Source organism: Ovis aries, chromosome 3 (genome assembly GCF_016772045.2).
Source record: "Ovis aries strain OAR_USU_Benz2616 breed Rambouillet chromosome 3, ARS-UI_Ramb_v3.0, whole genome shotgun sequence".
NCBI lineage: Eukaryota > Metazoa > Chordata > Mammalia > Artiodactyla > Bovidae > Ovis > Ovis aries.
In genome coordinates this window covers 151,479,267-151,493,082 of record NC_056056.1, presented here as the reverse complement: position 1 = coordinate 151,493,082, position 13,816 = coordinate 151,479,267, and the positions used below count along the sequence as shown (strand labels likewise).

The 13,816-nt window shown below is 42.5% G+C and overlaps 1 long non-coding RNA gene across 2 annotated transcripts in view; it reads right to left on the bottom strand.

Annotated features, from left to right (window-relative positions):
• LOC132659447 (uncharacterized) overlaps nt 1-13,816 on the bottom strand; it is a 47,550-nt gene that overhangs the window by 15,497 nt on the left and 18,237 nt on the right. The gene's annotated exons all lie outside the window — the stretch shown is intronic.

Sequence of the window (13,816 nt, the reverse complement as noted above, 5' to 3'; positions counted from 1 at the left end):
TTTCTGTTTTCCTCTTGAATGGTCCTGATTTGCAAAGGGAGGGAAGTCCTCCTCCATTTCCTCTCTGGTGGCCAGGGGAGAGACCATACAGCACACATTATCAATGCTCTTGGAAGGAGACTTCGCTCCCACTCTGATCTGCAGCTCTTTGATATCCTGGAAGTAGATAATGAGCTCACGAAACCAGTTTTAAAGCATCTTCTTTGTGAGCCTGGCACATGCTGTCTAGCATCTCACTTTGAAATATCGTAGTACTTGGCATCTATTTTTTCCAACTCAGACTTTGGGGACTTGGTGGCAATCAACGCATGAAAAGTTTCAGTTTGATAAACAGCGATGATGTGTTTGAAAAGTGGTCGTGGTGGTTTAGTTGCTAAGTCATGTCTGACTCTTGCAACACCATGGATTGTAGCCTGCCAGGCTCCTCTGTCCATGGGACTCTCGAGGCAAGAACACTGGAGTGGGTTGCCATTGAAAAGTGCTATAGTAGAATTACCTCACACAGAGAAGGACCACTCCTTTTCCTGGAGTAATTGGGAAAGATCTCACAGAAGAGGTGATACTTGAACTGCTTTCTAGGCAGAAGGTATACTATATGCAAAGCAGGAAGTTATGAGTAAGGCACTTTCTGTGAAGGGTGCAATGAGGTGAGAGCACAGGGTGTGTGCTGTGATGGTGGGAGATGAACCTCAAAAGCCAGAAGTTTCGTGTGCCATGCTAAAGAATTTGGCCTTCTTCTGAGTACCAAAGGAAGCTATTGAAGGGGACCTGGTGAGGAGACGTCTGACTAGTTCAAGTAACTAGGGAGACCAAGTGACCTAAACTGAAGGGAGGAGAGACCAGGCAGTTGGTAGATAGGAAGGGATTACAGTGGAGACTTGAGGGGATTCTAGCTGTTGCATCTGCTTCTTAATTATCTGCACTTAATTATTATTATTTTGACTTCTAGAGCACTATGCTTGTGGAGACAACTCTTGGTTTTGCTTAGTTTTCCTCTGAGGTCATACTTTATTTTTAGAAGTGCATTCTATGCAAAATATATGTAAAATAAGCTCAGACCAACGGTTCCAAGGGCTTCCCTGGTGGCTCAGATGGTGAAGAATCCACCTACAGTGAAAGAGACCTGGGTTCAATTTCTGGGTCAGGAAGATCCCCTGGAGGAGGTCATGGCAGCCCACTTGCCTGGGCAATCCCATGGACAGAGAAGCCTGGTGGGCTACAGTCCATGGGGTCACAAGAGTCAGAAACAACTTAATAACTAAACTACCAATGGTTCCAGAACAGGACTATGCAGGCCCTGAGAAATAGAAAACCTTCGAGGTCTTGTTTCTAATTGGATTCATCTTTTTGAAAAGTCACTTGAGAATTATTTTATAAGTCAAAAAAAAGTGGATAAGTCTGCCACGAAGCAACCACTTTTCAGACAAAAAGTATTCAATATAATCACCAGCATCTGAATTGCATCCACTAATTATTTGCTTGCATGTCTTGTTTTTTGATAGATTATTTGGAAATAATCTTATCCCTGATGCTACTCATTTCTCCCAAACACTGCCACACACGGGTATTTATTATTTTCACTGACGTGTGGGGCTAGTTGTCTCCTAAAAACACTGAGACAAATAATAGCTACATCACACAAATCCAGACTAGTCCATGCAATTTGGCTCCACGCTAGTAAAGTAATGCTTAAAATTCTCCAAGCCAGGCTTCAGCAATACGTGAACCGTGAACTTCCAGATGTTCAAGCTGGTTTTAGAAAAGGCAGAGGAACCAGACATCAAATTGCCAACATCTGCTGGATCATTGAAAAAGCAAGAGAGGTCCAGAAAAACATCTATTTCTGCTTTATTGACTATGCCAAAGCCTTTGACTGTGTGGATCACAAGAAACTGTGGAAAATTCTGAAAGAGATGGGCATATCAGACCACCTGACCTGCCTCTTGAGAAACCTGTATGCAGGTCAGGAAGCAACAGGAAGAACTGGACATGGAACAACAGACTGGTTCCGAATAGGAAAAGGAGTACATCAAGGCTGTATATTGTCACCTGCTTATTTAACTTCTATGCAGAGTACATCATGAGAAACGCTGGGCTGGAGGAAGCACAAGCTGGAATCAAGATCGTCGGGAGAAATTATCAATAACCTCAGATATGCAGATGACACCACCCTTATGGCAGAAAGTGAAAAAGAACTAAAAAGCCTCTTGATGAAAGTGAAAGAGAAGAGTGAAAAAGTTGGCTTACAGCTCAACATTCAGAAAACTAATTCATGGCATCCGGTCCCATCACTTAATGGAAGATAGATGGGGAAACCATGGAAACAGTGGCTGACTATTTTCTGGGCTCCAAAATCACTGTGGATCATGATTGCAGCCATGAAATTAAAAGACACTTGCTCCTTGGAAGGAAAGTTATGACCAACCTAGACAGCATATTCAAAAGCAGAGACATTACTTTGCCGACTAAGGTCTGTCTAGTCAAGGCTATGGTTTTTCCAGTAGTCATGTATGGATGTGAGAGTTGGACTGTGAAGAAAGCTGAGCACCGAAGAATTGATGCTTTTGAACTGTGGTGTTGGAGAAGACTCTTGAGAGCCCCTTGGACTGCAAGGAGATCCAACCAGTCCATCCTAAAGGAGATCAGTCCTGGGTGTTCATTGGAAGGACTGATGTTGAAGCTGAAACGCCGATACTTGGCCACCTCATGCGAAGAGTTGACTTATTTGAAAAGACCCTGATGCTGGGAAAGATTGAGGGCAGGAGAAGAAGGGGATGACAGAGGATGAGATGGTTGGATGGCATCATCGATTTGATGAACATGGGTTTGGGTGGACTCCGGGAGTTGGTGATGGGCAGGGTGGCCTGGCATGCTGTGGTTTATGGGGTTGCAAAGAGTCAGACATGACTGAGTGACTGAACTGAACTGAACTGAATAATATTAATATGTTTCACACTTACAAGGCTAAGGATATCTTTTTCTCAACATTATTGTTTCACCCTTGTATTTTCTTAATTGAATTCTCTATTGCCTATAATATCCACCTTCACCAAACATGTTAATCATGTTTTCAGTGGGATTATGAGATTTTTCTTAATTAAACATGAAGCAAATTTTAATACTCAAATCTCACTAGAAAAACACAGAGGCTTCTTGTTAAACAGTTTCTGTTAAAGGTCCTTCCTCTTACCAAACTTGATTGTAGATCAGTATCAATCAAAAGCCCTTGGTCACATGACCAAAGTGCCCCAGGGAGTCTCCCCCAAGTCCACTGTCATCTTACAGGAAGTGCCCATGACTAGGCTCAAGTGCTGCTTTCTAAACTCCCAACCTCACCTGGACTCCCTGAAGGCCAAACTGTGTCGTTTTCATCTCAGTCTCCTCTGAGCCCCACATCAGGCCTGGCACACAGTAGGCCTTCGATACATTTTTGTTGTTTTATTGAATTTTAATAAAACACAGCCAGACTTCTTAGAAATCATATCATAGATGTTTCAGAAGGTCTTTCCCCCCCCCCCCCCTTTGGAGTTTATTCACAGTCAGGAATTGTTTTATTGCTTTTACAATAAAAATTAAATCAAGAAAGACTCATTTCTAGAAGGAAATGGCACTTGAGTGATTTGGGGCTATTCCATGTCTTCCCTTGACTCTGCTTTGGTCTTCTACTGAGCAACTAGGCCTTTAGCTTTAAACAAAGAAAATGAAAAGGAGAGGAAGAAGGTTAGGAATACTGGGTCAGTTTTTATGAGGAGAAAAGAAACACTACTATTATCAGAAACTGCAGGAAGCATTTGTTAAGCCTGCTAATTCAGTTGTGACTACAGGACCAAGTGAATGAGTTGGAAGATCCTGCTTTGGAGAGGACAACCTATGAAGGGCAAGGAGGCCTAACTTCTAACTTGCTGACTTGTACTGTGCTTAGCTGCTCATACCTGACACTGTGAGCCCATGGACTGTGGCCTGCTAGGCTCCTCCATCCAAAGGATTCTCTAGGCAAGAATACTGGAGAGAGTAGCCATTCCCTTCTCCAGGGGATCTTCCCAACCCAGGGACTGAACCCAGGTCTCCTGCATTGCAGCTGGATACTTTACCATCTGAGCCACCGGGGGAGCCACTACTTGTATTAAAAGACTTCTAAACTTCCCTTGTGGCTTAGAGGGCAAAGCGTCTGCCTGCAATGTGGGAGACCTGGGTTCAGTCCCTGAGTCAGGAAGATCCCCTGGAGAAGGAAATGGCACCCCACTCCAGTACTCTTGCCTGGAAAATCCCATGGACGGAGGAGCCTGGGAGGCTGCAGTCCACGGGGTCGCAAAGAGTCAGACACGATTGAGTGACTTCACTTCACTTTACTTCACTTCTAACTATCTAAATAATCCTCCAATATTCCATTTATAATTTAAAAGCAGAACAAATGTGTTGAAAATATTCATTTTAATGTGTATATTAGTTCGGGGAAATTTTTCATAACAAAGCAGATTTTAATTTTATGTTCTTGCATAGATTTTACATAATCCAGATATTCTTGGATAATCAGTGTGCATTTATGACAGTTTTATAGCATTTGGGGCATGTTAAATTATTTGAGAGGATTACAGCTGCAGCTTTATCTTGTTGACATGTTATTGATCATGATTATATTTTATTTGATTCTAAGTCATTGTTGTTCAGTCACCCAGTCATGTCCAACTCTTTGCAATTCCATGGACTACAACACGCCAGGCCTCTCTGTCCCTCACTATCTCCTGAAGTTTTCCCAAGTTCGTGTCCATTGCATCAGTGATGCCATCTAGCCATTGCATCCTCTGATGCCCTCTTCTCCCTCTGCCCTCAGTCTTTCCCAGCACTGGGGACTTTTCCAATGAGTCAGATGTTCGCATCAGATGACCAAAATACTGGAGCTTCAGCATCAGCCCTTCCAAGGAGTATTCAGGGTTGATTTCCCTTAAGATTGACTAGATTTATCCCCTTGCTATCGAAGGGACTTTCAGGAGTCTTTTCTAGCACCACAGTTTGAAGGCATCAATTCTTTGGCTCTCTGCCTTCTTTTCAGTCCAGCTCTCATGACTGTAAGTACCCACTGGGAAGACCATAGCCTCGACTATACGGACCTTTGTCGGCAGAGTAACGTCTCTGCTTTTCAACACACTGTCTAGGTTTGTCATGGCTTTCCTGCCAAAAAGCAATCATCTTCTGATTTCATGGCTGCAGTCACCATCCGCAGTGATTTTAGAGCCCTCCCCAAATCTAGGAATATATATTTATGGCTACAAAATGATAACAGGAAATGCTATAGGAAGGAGGAGACTGACTGGCAGATTCTAAGAAGGATAATCAGCAAAGACTTTCCAGAGAAAAGAGGCTTCAATCTGTTATTTGAAGGAATGGAAATGAAGATGAGAAGATATGGTGTAGGTGGTTAATTAATGTTATTTAATGTCCTTTGAGCAGAAAGTGTTTCATTTCTTACCCAAGTCACTCTCCTTTACCTACTCCAGTTACTCACACCAGGTAATGGAACACTCATCGCATAAAGTGAACCCATCTGGTTTCCTTTATAATATAACAAGTCATTGATTACCTACCATGACCCAGGCACTATCCTGGGTGTTAGAAAATATAAAGACAATTGTAACTTGGTCTTTGTTCTCAAAAAGCTCATAATCTAGTAGGGGAGACAGATAAGTAGATACATGCAGTAAAGTAAACGCTATAACAGAGATAGCACTGAAGACAAAGAAGCAGGTATTAACTCTACATTTGTGGCACAAAGAAAGCTCTCCAAGACAGCATATGAAAGAATGAAGATGAACACAATCAAAAAGAGGCCCTGCTGGGCCTGTCAAGGGCAGCAAGCCCATTCTACTGCCTGCCACATGGAGAGAAGAGCATTCATCTAAAGAAGGCTAGTGCTCCATGGAGAAGGCTCAAAGCCACTGTGCTTCTTCCACCAAGGCTAACACTCCCCCTAGCACCACCCCTCAGCTGGACATCCCTGGTGGTCTCACTGGTGACAGACCCAACCCGGCGTTCCTCCTCTGAAATTAAGTCAGGGGAAATAATGAGCTCTTTCTAGGACTCAGAGCATGAGGTTCGAATACATGTGAGGTTTGGTAATTCACAACATTGTACCCCCACCCCTCGCATCTTTGGAGATAATGAAGTAGGGGTGCAAGTTATGGCCACTTCTCAGCTCATTAGTGTCCCAGCACCACCCCCTCCCACTCCCTCTCCAATTCTCCCTTCTGGGACCCAGCCCAAAGAAGCCTTATCTCTGCTACTATTCTTTCAAATCTTAATACAAGAATCAAGACGTTTCCAGCTTAACCAAGAATTTGATACCTTTGTCCTCTGACTCTACCTCTCCTTCTGAACTCCTAGGTGGCCAGATTAGGGATGGTATGGTGACAGTGTAGGGGGCAGGAATGCAAGAGTCCATAGGATGAAAGCAGAATATTTTTTTAAATTTACTGGTATTTCACCCATCTTGCACAGATGGCTTTGATTGCCTATCAGATGAAGCAGTTGCTGCTGTCCAGAACTGCAACTGTAGAAAACTGTTAACATGCTTGAGAACTGAAAATTGAATACTTAGATTCACACCTGAGATACATCATGGGGTAAACAAGCTTTTTATGGGGTGACCTATATTAGAAAATGAAATACCAATTGCAATCAGAAGAAAAAGTGTTCCGAAGCCCAAACTTTGTTTATGTGTATTACATAGATTCAGACGGTAAAGAATTTGCCTGCAATGCAGGAGACCCAGGTTCATTCCCTGGGTTGGAAAGATCCCGTGGAGAAGGGAATGGCAACCCACTCCAGTATTCTCACTGGGGGAATTCCATGGACGGAGGAGCCCGGCGGGAGTCACAAAGAGTCAGACGCGACTGAGTGACTAACATGCACACACAGATTATTTTGCTAATATGCATTGTGCTATGTCTAATCTTGGAGATTCATAAATGCACCTGCTTATGGTTTGTGTATCTACAGTATCGAGAGCTCTTTGTTTCTATCATATTATAGATATATTATTAGGAATATGGACTTCCCTGGTGGCTCAGACACTAAAGAATCCGCCTGCAAAGTGGGAGACCTGGGTTTGATCCCTGGGTCAGGAAGATCCCCTGGAGAAAGGAACAGCTGCCCAATCCGGTATTCTGGCCTGGAGAATTCCATGGACTGTATATTCCATGGGGTCACAAAGAGTTGGACACAACTGTGTGACTTTCACTCATTCATCAGGAATATATGATCTTTTCGATTCAATTCCGTTAAGCAAATTCCCCTGATATAAACTAATTCATCCTGATTTTTGGCAGTGACTGCCAATCTCCTATAGATCTGGTAATGATAAGAAAGGGCTCTTGTGTGTGTGCTTTATCACAACAATCCTGTGTAGCAGCCACATGCACAAGCGTAAATCTTCCCTGATGCCCCTCCCCCCACCCTGGAGTAGATCTCTAATATATAAGCCCAGTATTTACAGTAGCTGCTGCTACACAGTCGCCAGAATAGTTTTTTCGTTTGTTTGTTTTGATTGTTTATTAACCAGATTACAAAAATAATCCTGGCAGAATAGTTTTTAAGTGACTGCTTCTCTTTACTGGTTCCAGCTATCTCCCCAAATTCTATCTAGTATGTTGGAGTCCTCCAAGGGCAGTGCTCTGGCCTCTTTCTTACGGATATATCTGTCTGTCTAGGTGATCTCATTTAGCCTCAAACTTCTAAAGCCAGCCCAAACCTCTCCTCCAAACACTTCATACTCATATCTAGCTGTCTCCTTGAAATTCTTCCATGGAAGTATCTCAGACTTCAAATACACAAAATAGATTTCCTAAGTCCCTCCTACCACCTACAAACACACACACACAAAACATGCCTCCCATAGTATTCCTCCTCTCAATAAAAGGCAACTTCGTTCATCCAATTTTTGCGGTTTCTCAAGCTGAAAACCTTGGAGTCAACAGTAATTCTTCTTTCTGTCATATCCAGTCTATTCCCAGGACTCAGTGACATCTGGCCCTCACCTCAGCCATCACCCTGAACCAAGCCATTGCCACCCCTCATCTGGATTATTACAGTAGCTGGCTAACTGGCCTCATTGCTTTCCCATAGTCAATTCTCAGGGTACACAGAATGAGTGTCTTAAAATAAGTCCAATCAGATCAGTTCTTTGCTTATAATAAAATCCTGAGAACTTCACCAAAACGTATAAGACCATGCATGATCCGCCCTTCCTTGACCTTGAAGCTCTGAACTTGTCTCATCTCCTCATTTCCCCCTCACTCACTTAGCTCCAGCTGTGCCAGCATACCTCAAACATGGCACAAAACTGCCCTGCGACCTTTGTACGTTCTCTCTGCCTGGACTGCTCTTCCTTGAAGTAACCTTTATTGCCTTCAAGTTTCTGTTCAAATGTCACCTTATCGGCGATGTCACTGACCATTCCATGTCAAAAGCGAAGCCCTCTGCCCAGCCTTCCCCTTTTCCTCTCACCCAACTTCATTCTTTACATAGTGCTTATCACCTGACATTACATTTCTCTATCTGTCAGCTGTCTCCTCACACTGCTGGATTTGGTCCAGGAAGACAGCGATTTGGGGTGTTTTATTCTCTATCCTACCCACAGCAAATAGACCAGAGATTGGCACTGGATCCGTACTTTTAAAAAAAAAAAACCTGCTGAATAAATAAATGAAAGAATTTCAGAGACCTTAAGACATCATGTTCCCTAATGCCTGGCCACACGGCTGCTGGCTGAAGCTGGAGGATGTTCCATTGGAGCCGCCCTACTTCAGCCAAAACAGCTCATGATAACCTGAGTTCCATGATAAGCTTTGGCAATACATCTGGAAACATTCTCCTGCCCTGGTACCCAACCCAGGAGGGCCTGCACCTGGAATAGTACATGCAACTTTAGCTGTTATATCTCAAGACAGGTCCAAACAAAAGCAAGGAAAAGGAAAGGACTGCCAGAATAGGCAGTAGGATATTTCAGTCTGGAGTGACAAATGGTGAAGATATATAATCAAAATCTAGAAAATAATGTGATAAAGCCCAAAATGAACTTGTATACCAAAGCCATGATATTTTAAAAAATGGTGGGAAACCCTTTAAAATCTGGACGGTAATACAATGTGATAGAAATTTCATGGGCAGTGAGATAGACACACTTGTGTTTAAACTGAACATTTAGCTGCATGATCTTGGACATGAACTAGTACATACATATACAAGTAAGATCATGGTACCTGTGTCTTCCTCTGTCATAAAGAAAACACACCTATAAGGCACAGACTATTATCTTTCTGTGATGAGAAAAATAAATAAAAGGAAGGGGGGTTTTCCCCCTTTGTTTTTTTATTGAAGTATAATTGATTACAAAAGGAAATATTAAAGCAGAGGCAAGTTTAGATAAGTTTTGTTATAGAAGAATCAGGTGAATTCATAAGAGAGAGAAAATATACATCTTATATTCATTATGCATTTTACAGTTTTCAGACTGTTTTCACTGGCTTTATCTCCTTTGACCCCCACAAGCTATCTCATAAGGTAAGAAAGGTAGATATTATTAAACACATTTTACAGATGAAGAAACTGAGGATATGTTTTTTAGGTCCTCTTAATACAAGTTTAGTGATCTTCCCACTACTCCACAGGACCTCCTTCTAGAATTTAAATCACTTCTCAGAAAAGCTTAGCCAAGATTCCCCTGGTGGTTCAGTGCTTAAGAATCCGCCTGCCAATGCAGGAGACATGGGTTTCATTCCTGTTCTGAGAACTAAGATCCCACATGCCACAGGGCAATTAAGCCTTAGCTTAGTTCTTAGTTCTCAGAACTAAAACTTCTGTCTAGAGCATGGGCTGTCTAGACAGAACTAGATAGAGTTAGTGAGCTGCAACTTCTGAAGCCGTGATACTCCAGATCCTGAGCTCCACAAGAGTAGCCTCACTCTCTGCATCTAGAGAAAGCCTGCGAACAGCAACAAAAGAGCCCCAGGCAACACAACAAAGACCCAGCACAGACAAAAAAGAAAAGGAAAGTTTAGTCACTAAGGAGTCACTCATCGTGGTTAATTAATGAAAACAAAAATGTCCAAGGATTTAGTCTGTAAATCAAGAACAATCAAACTCTTTCTCAGCACACCTCTAAGGCCTGTTAGGAAAATATTCAACTGGAAGAGACCTGGCTCTAGTTCTCCAGACCAAGTTTCTCAGCCCACTGTTTGCTGCCGTTAACTGGGCATGAACGTAGTCCATCAGGAGGCGTGCCCATGGAGACTTTCCTCCTGCCTCTGGTTTGGAGGGCATTCGGTGGGGTGGTGTGGGCATGCTATTCTGCATTCCGAAAGGTGGGGACAGACCTGGAAGCTTGGGTCTTCAGTCACAATAGTCCCAGTTACCAGAAACAGCTAGACCGAATTTTTAACATCTGTTTCCACAGCTTCAAATATTCACCATTTGTCCCATGTCTTTAAACAAATGTCAAACAAGGAGATTCAATTATTCAGTCAGTCTAATAAGGAATCAGTTTATGCTGAAATTCAGTGCTGAGTTTGTGTAATTTCACATTATGGGTCACAGTGAAAGCTTTACACAAGCTTGTAGCTGCAGTCAGAGAAGAGTCTTGCCCTGCTTTGTATTTATCTAGGCAGACCTGATCTTCAAAGGAGAAAAAGCCAATCACAACATACCAGTTTGGGGAATGAAAAATAACAGAGAAACAGCATCCATTCATCCATTCAATAAATATTTATTGTGCTCTTTTGAAGTGGCAGGCACCATCCAAGATATTGCGAATATAAAGTGGAAAGGAAACAGTCCTTGGTCTCGGGAGCCCAGAGTTTGGTGGGCAGATAGACATGCACGTCTAGGTCATTTACAACACAATGTAATAAATATTATGATGGAAAAAAAATTGCAACTTACAGTGGGAGTCTATGCCACATGAATCTTAATTGTTGCCAGGAGATATCACCTCAGTAATTAGAGTAACCTACCCATCCAGTTAGCCTGGAACTTGCCTGGTTTTACCACTGATAGGCCCGTGTTCTGGGAAATCTCCCAGTCCCAGGCAAATGGGAATGGTTGTTCACCCTACCTATAATGCTGAACCCCCACAAAAACTGTTATTTTGCTCTCTCTGCAAAAGATCGCGTTCACTCTGAGGGTCGCGTGGGATCAGAATGATCTCATCAGACTGAAGACTTAGTAGCTGATGGAACAATCAATGATTTTTCATGACTCTGCCAGACACACATGAATCAGCCTGCCGTGTTAACAGAGCTCAGACATGGTTTCCCCAGCCCTTGACTACAGTCCTAAGCCATCTGTTTCACCTGCATGAGTATGCATCTATTCATCTATAATACTGCAAGAGATGTGCTATCAGTCAGTGATGTCACTAAATCTTGGTAATGGATAGTCACAGAAACTTATCTGCAATGTAGGTCACGGGAGCCATACTGTTCATCTCCTCACTCCAGGAACCAGGTAGATGGAGCAACCACCATCTCCACCATTGTCTGTCTCCAGATCAGAGGGAAAGACAAACAGACTTCCTGTGTAGGAAAACATTTTTTCATCATCCACCAGCAAAACCTAAAACAATGCCAGCTGACTTCAGGTTTTTTGTTGCAGCAGTATACCCTGGCTTATCCCAACAGATACGCATCCCCTATGGTGCAGATCTGACCACTAGAGGAACTAAGAATGGTGAAGAATGCTTGGTGACCTCTCAAGGGGTGATGTGAATTCCCTGGAACAATGTCTCCCCAGATTACTCATATAAACGGTCTTGTTTAGAAACCAAATTTAGTGTTGAGGTTAAGGTTAGGGTTAGGGGGCTGCTAAGGAGCCAGAATTCCTGGTGTATCCTTTAATACAAACTTGTCAGTTGCTCACAGAAGAAAAACTTCCCACACCCAGAGACTAGCTGTGGTCCCACCCAGCTGTTTTTCTGACAAAAAATGAGCAGCTGGTCATAGGACCAGAAAGTGTGGTTGGCACAGCAATGCCCCTCCCTGCTACTGAACAAAACCACTATGCTTCATCATTCTCATGTTTTTAAAATGGACTTTTTAAAGCCACTGGATCATTTGGAACAGATTTTCCATGCGTTTTATAACATTTTAACTTTATTCCCCTCCATTTGAGTTTCATTGTAAGTTTCCTGTTCATGCTAAAGATAGTCATAAACAAATTCTGTGGTATCTCAAAAAGGGAAACATATGTAAAGTCCAATTATCATCACTTTTCTCTGAGAATGTAAGCGTTCTGCTTCTTATAAGGTGATATTCATTCAAAAATTGCCCTCTGACAAGCAATAAATGAAACATCCAAGCTAGCAGCCTTTCCTTTTCAGAAATCATTAGAAAGAATTGTGTGGATAGCCATAACATCCAATTATAGGGTGAGCAGCAAAAAGGATTTTCCGCTAGGGATCATCCATCAGGAGTTTCAACGTGGCTGAAACTTTTTTATAACGGAAGTTATCCATTAAGTTCTGATGAACAAATGCAAAACATATTGCCCCTATAACTGGAACATCAAAAATTCTGACCTTTTAGTTAAGTGAAATGAAATGTTTATCATAGTCTGATGGTCCTTTAAAAAAATCATAAAAGTTTAATTGTGTTTAGATGACTCCCATTACGATCTTGCTTGGAAATGAGTTGTCCTACAGCATGAGCTTTATGGTGACTGATTTCCTCCTTTGCTCAACACAGCAATTACTTGGTTGTGCTCTTATGTATTAAAGCACATTCTCTAGAGTTAAATTTAGTTCATTTCACTCTTGATGACACTAGGAGTGAAATTTCAGCATATTCTCATAAGGATCCATGGACAGTAAATTGTCCAACAGAGAAACTCCAGTGAGACAACAAAAGGCTAGCTTGTATCTGAAGCTGAAGATGTCGGATGGGAGCCGACAAGGTGTCGTGGGAGCCAGGAGACAAGCATAGAGGAAGTCATTCCTGGAGATAGGGAGAGAGTCTCTTGGGCAGCACTCGGACCAGGAAATAAGTACCTCCCCTAAATGGCAGCCCACTCCAGTATTCTTGCCTGGAAAATTCCATGGACAGAGGAGCCTGGCAGGCTACATACAGTCCATGGGGTCGCAAAGAGTCGGACACAACGGAGTGACTTCACTTTCACTTTCACTTTCCTATTGTTAGAGGTCTCTTAGGTCCCTCCTTTGTTCACGGGCAGAGGACATTCACAGACTTACAGGCGCTGGGAATTCTAGAGGAGGCATTTTATGGAAAATCGCGAAATGCACTCTAAGTATAAAGGACTACAGAGCAACTTTACCTGCAATACACAAATCAGTCCTAAAAAGGAACAGAAAAGGAATCAATATTTCCAACATGATCCCTAAGTTTTCACGAAAGGATTGAAAGGAATCAGAAACTATGCTCAAGATTTCAAAAAAGTCTCATTCACTTACTTGTTGATTCCTTCAAAAAGTGTGTTTCAAGGTCCTACTAAGTACAAGGAGCTCTGTTAGGCCCTGGGAATTAATCAGCAAATGAGACAGCCCTTGTCCCTGAAAGGATGAAGCTTATGTTCTACTGGAGTTGTTCAGCATTATACAATGACTCTCAAAATCAATTATTTCATTAAACTTGTAGTAATTGTTGTAAAAGATAAATATAGCAGGGTAGCATAGAACAGGAAATATTACCTGGTCTGAAGTCCAGGGAGGGCTGCACTGAGGATGTGTTGTAGAAACTGAGAGCCACCAAAGGAGGGGCCATAGTGACCTAGGCAAAGAGGTGAGGGAAGAACACTGCGGAAAGAATGCGAAAGG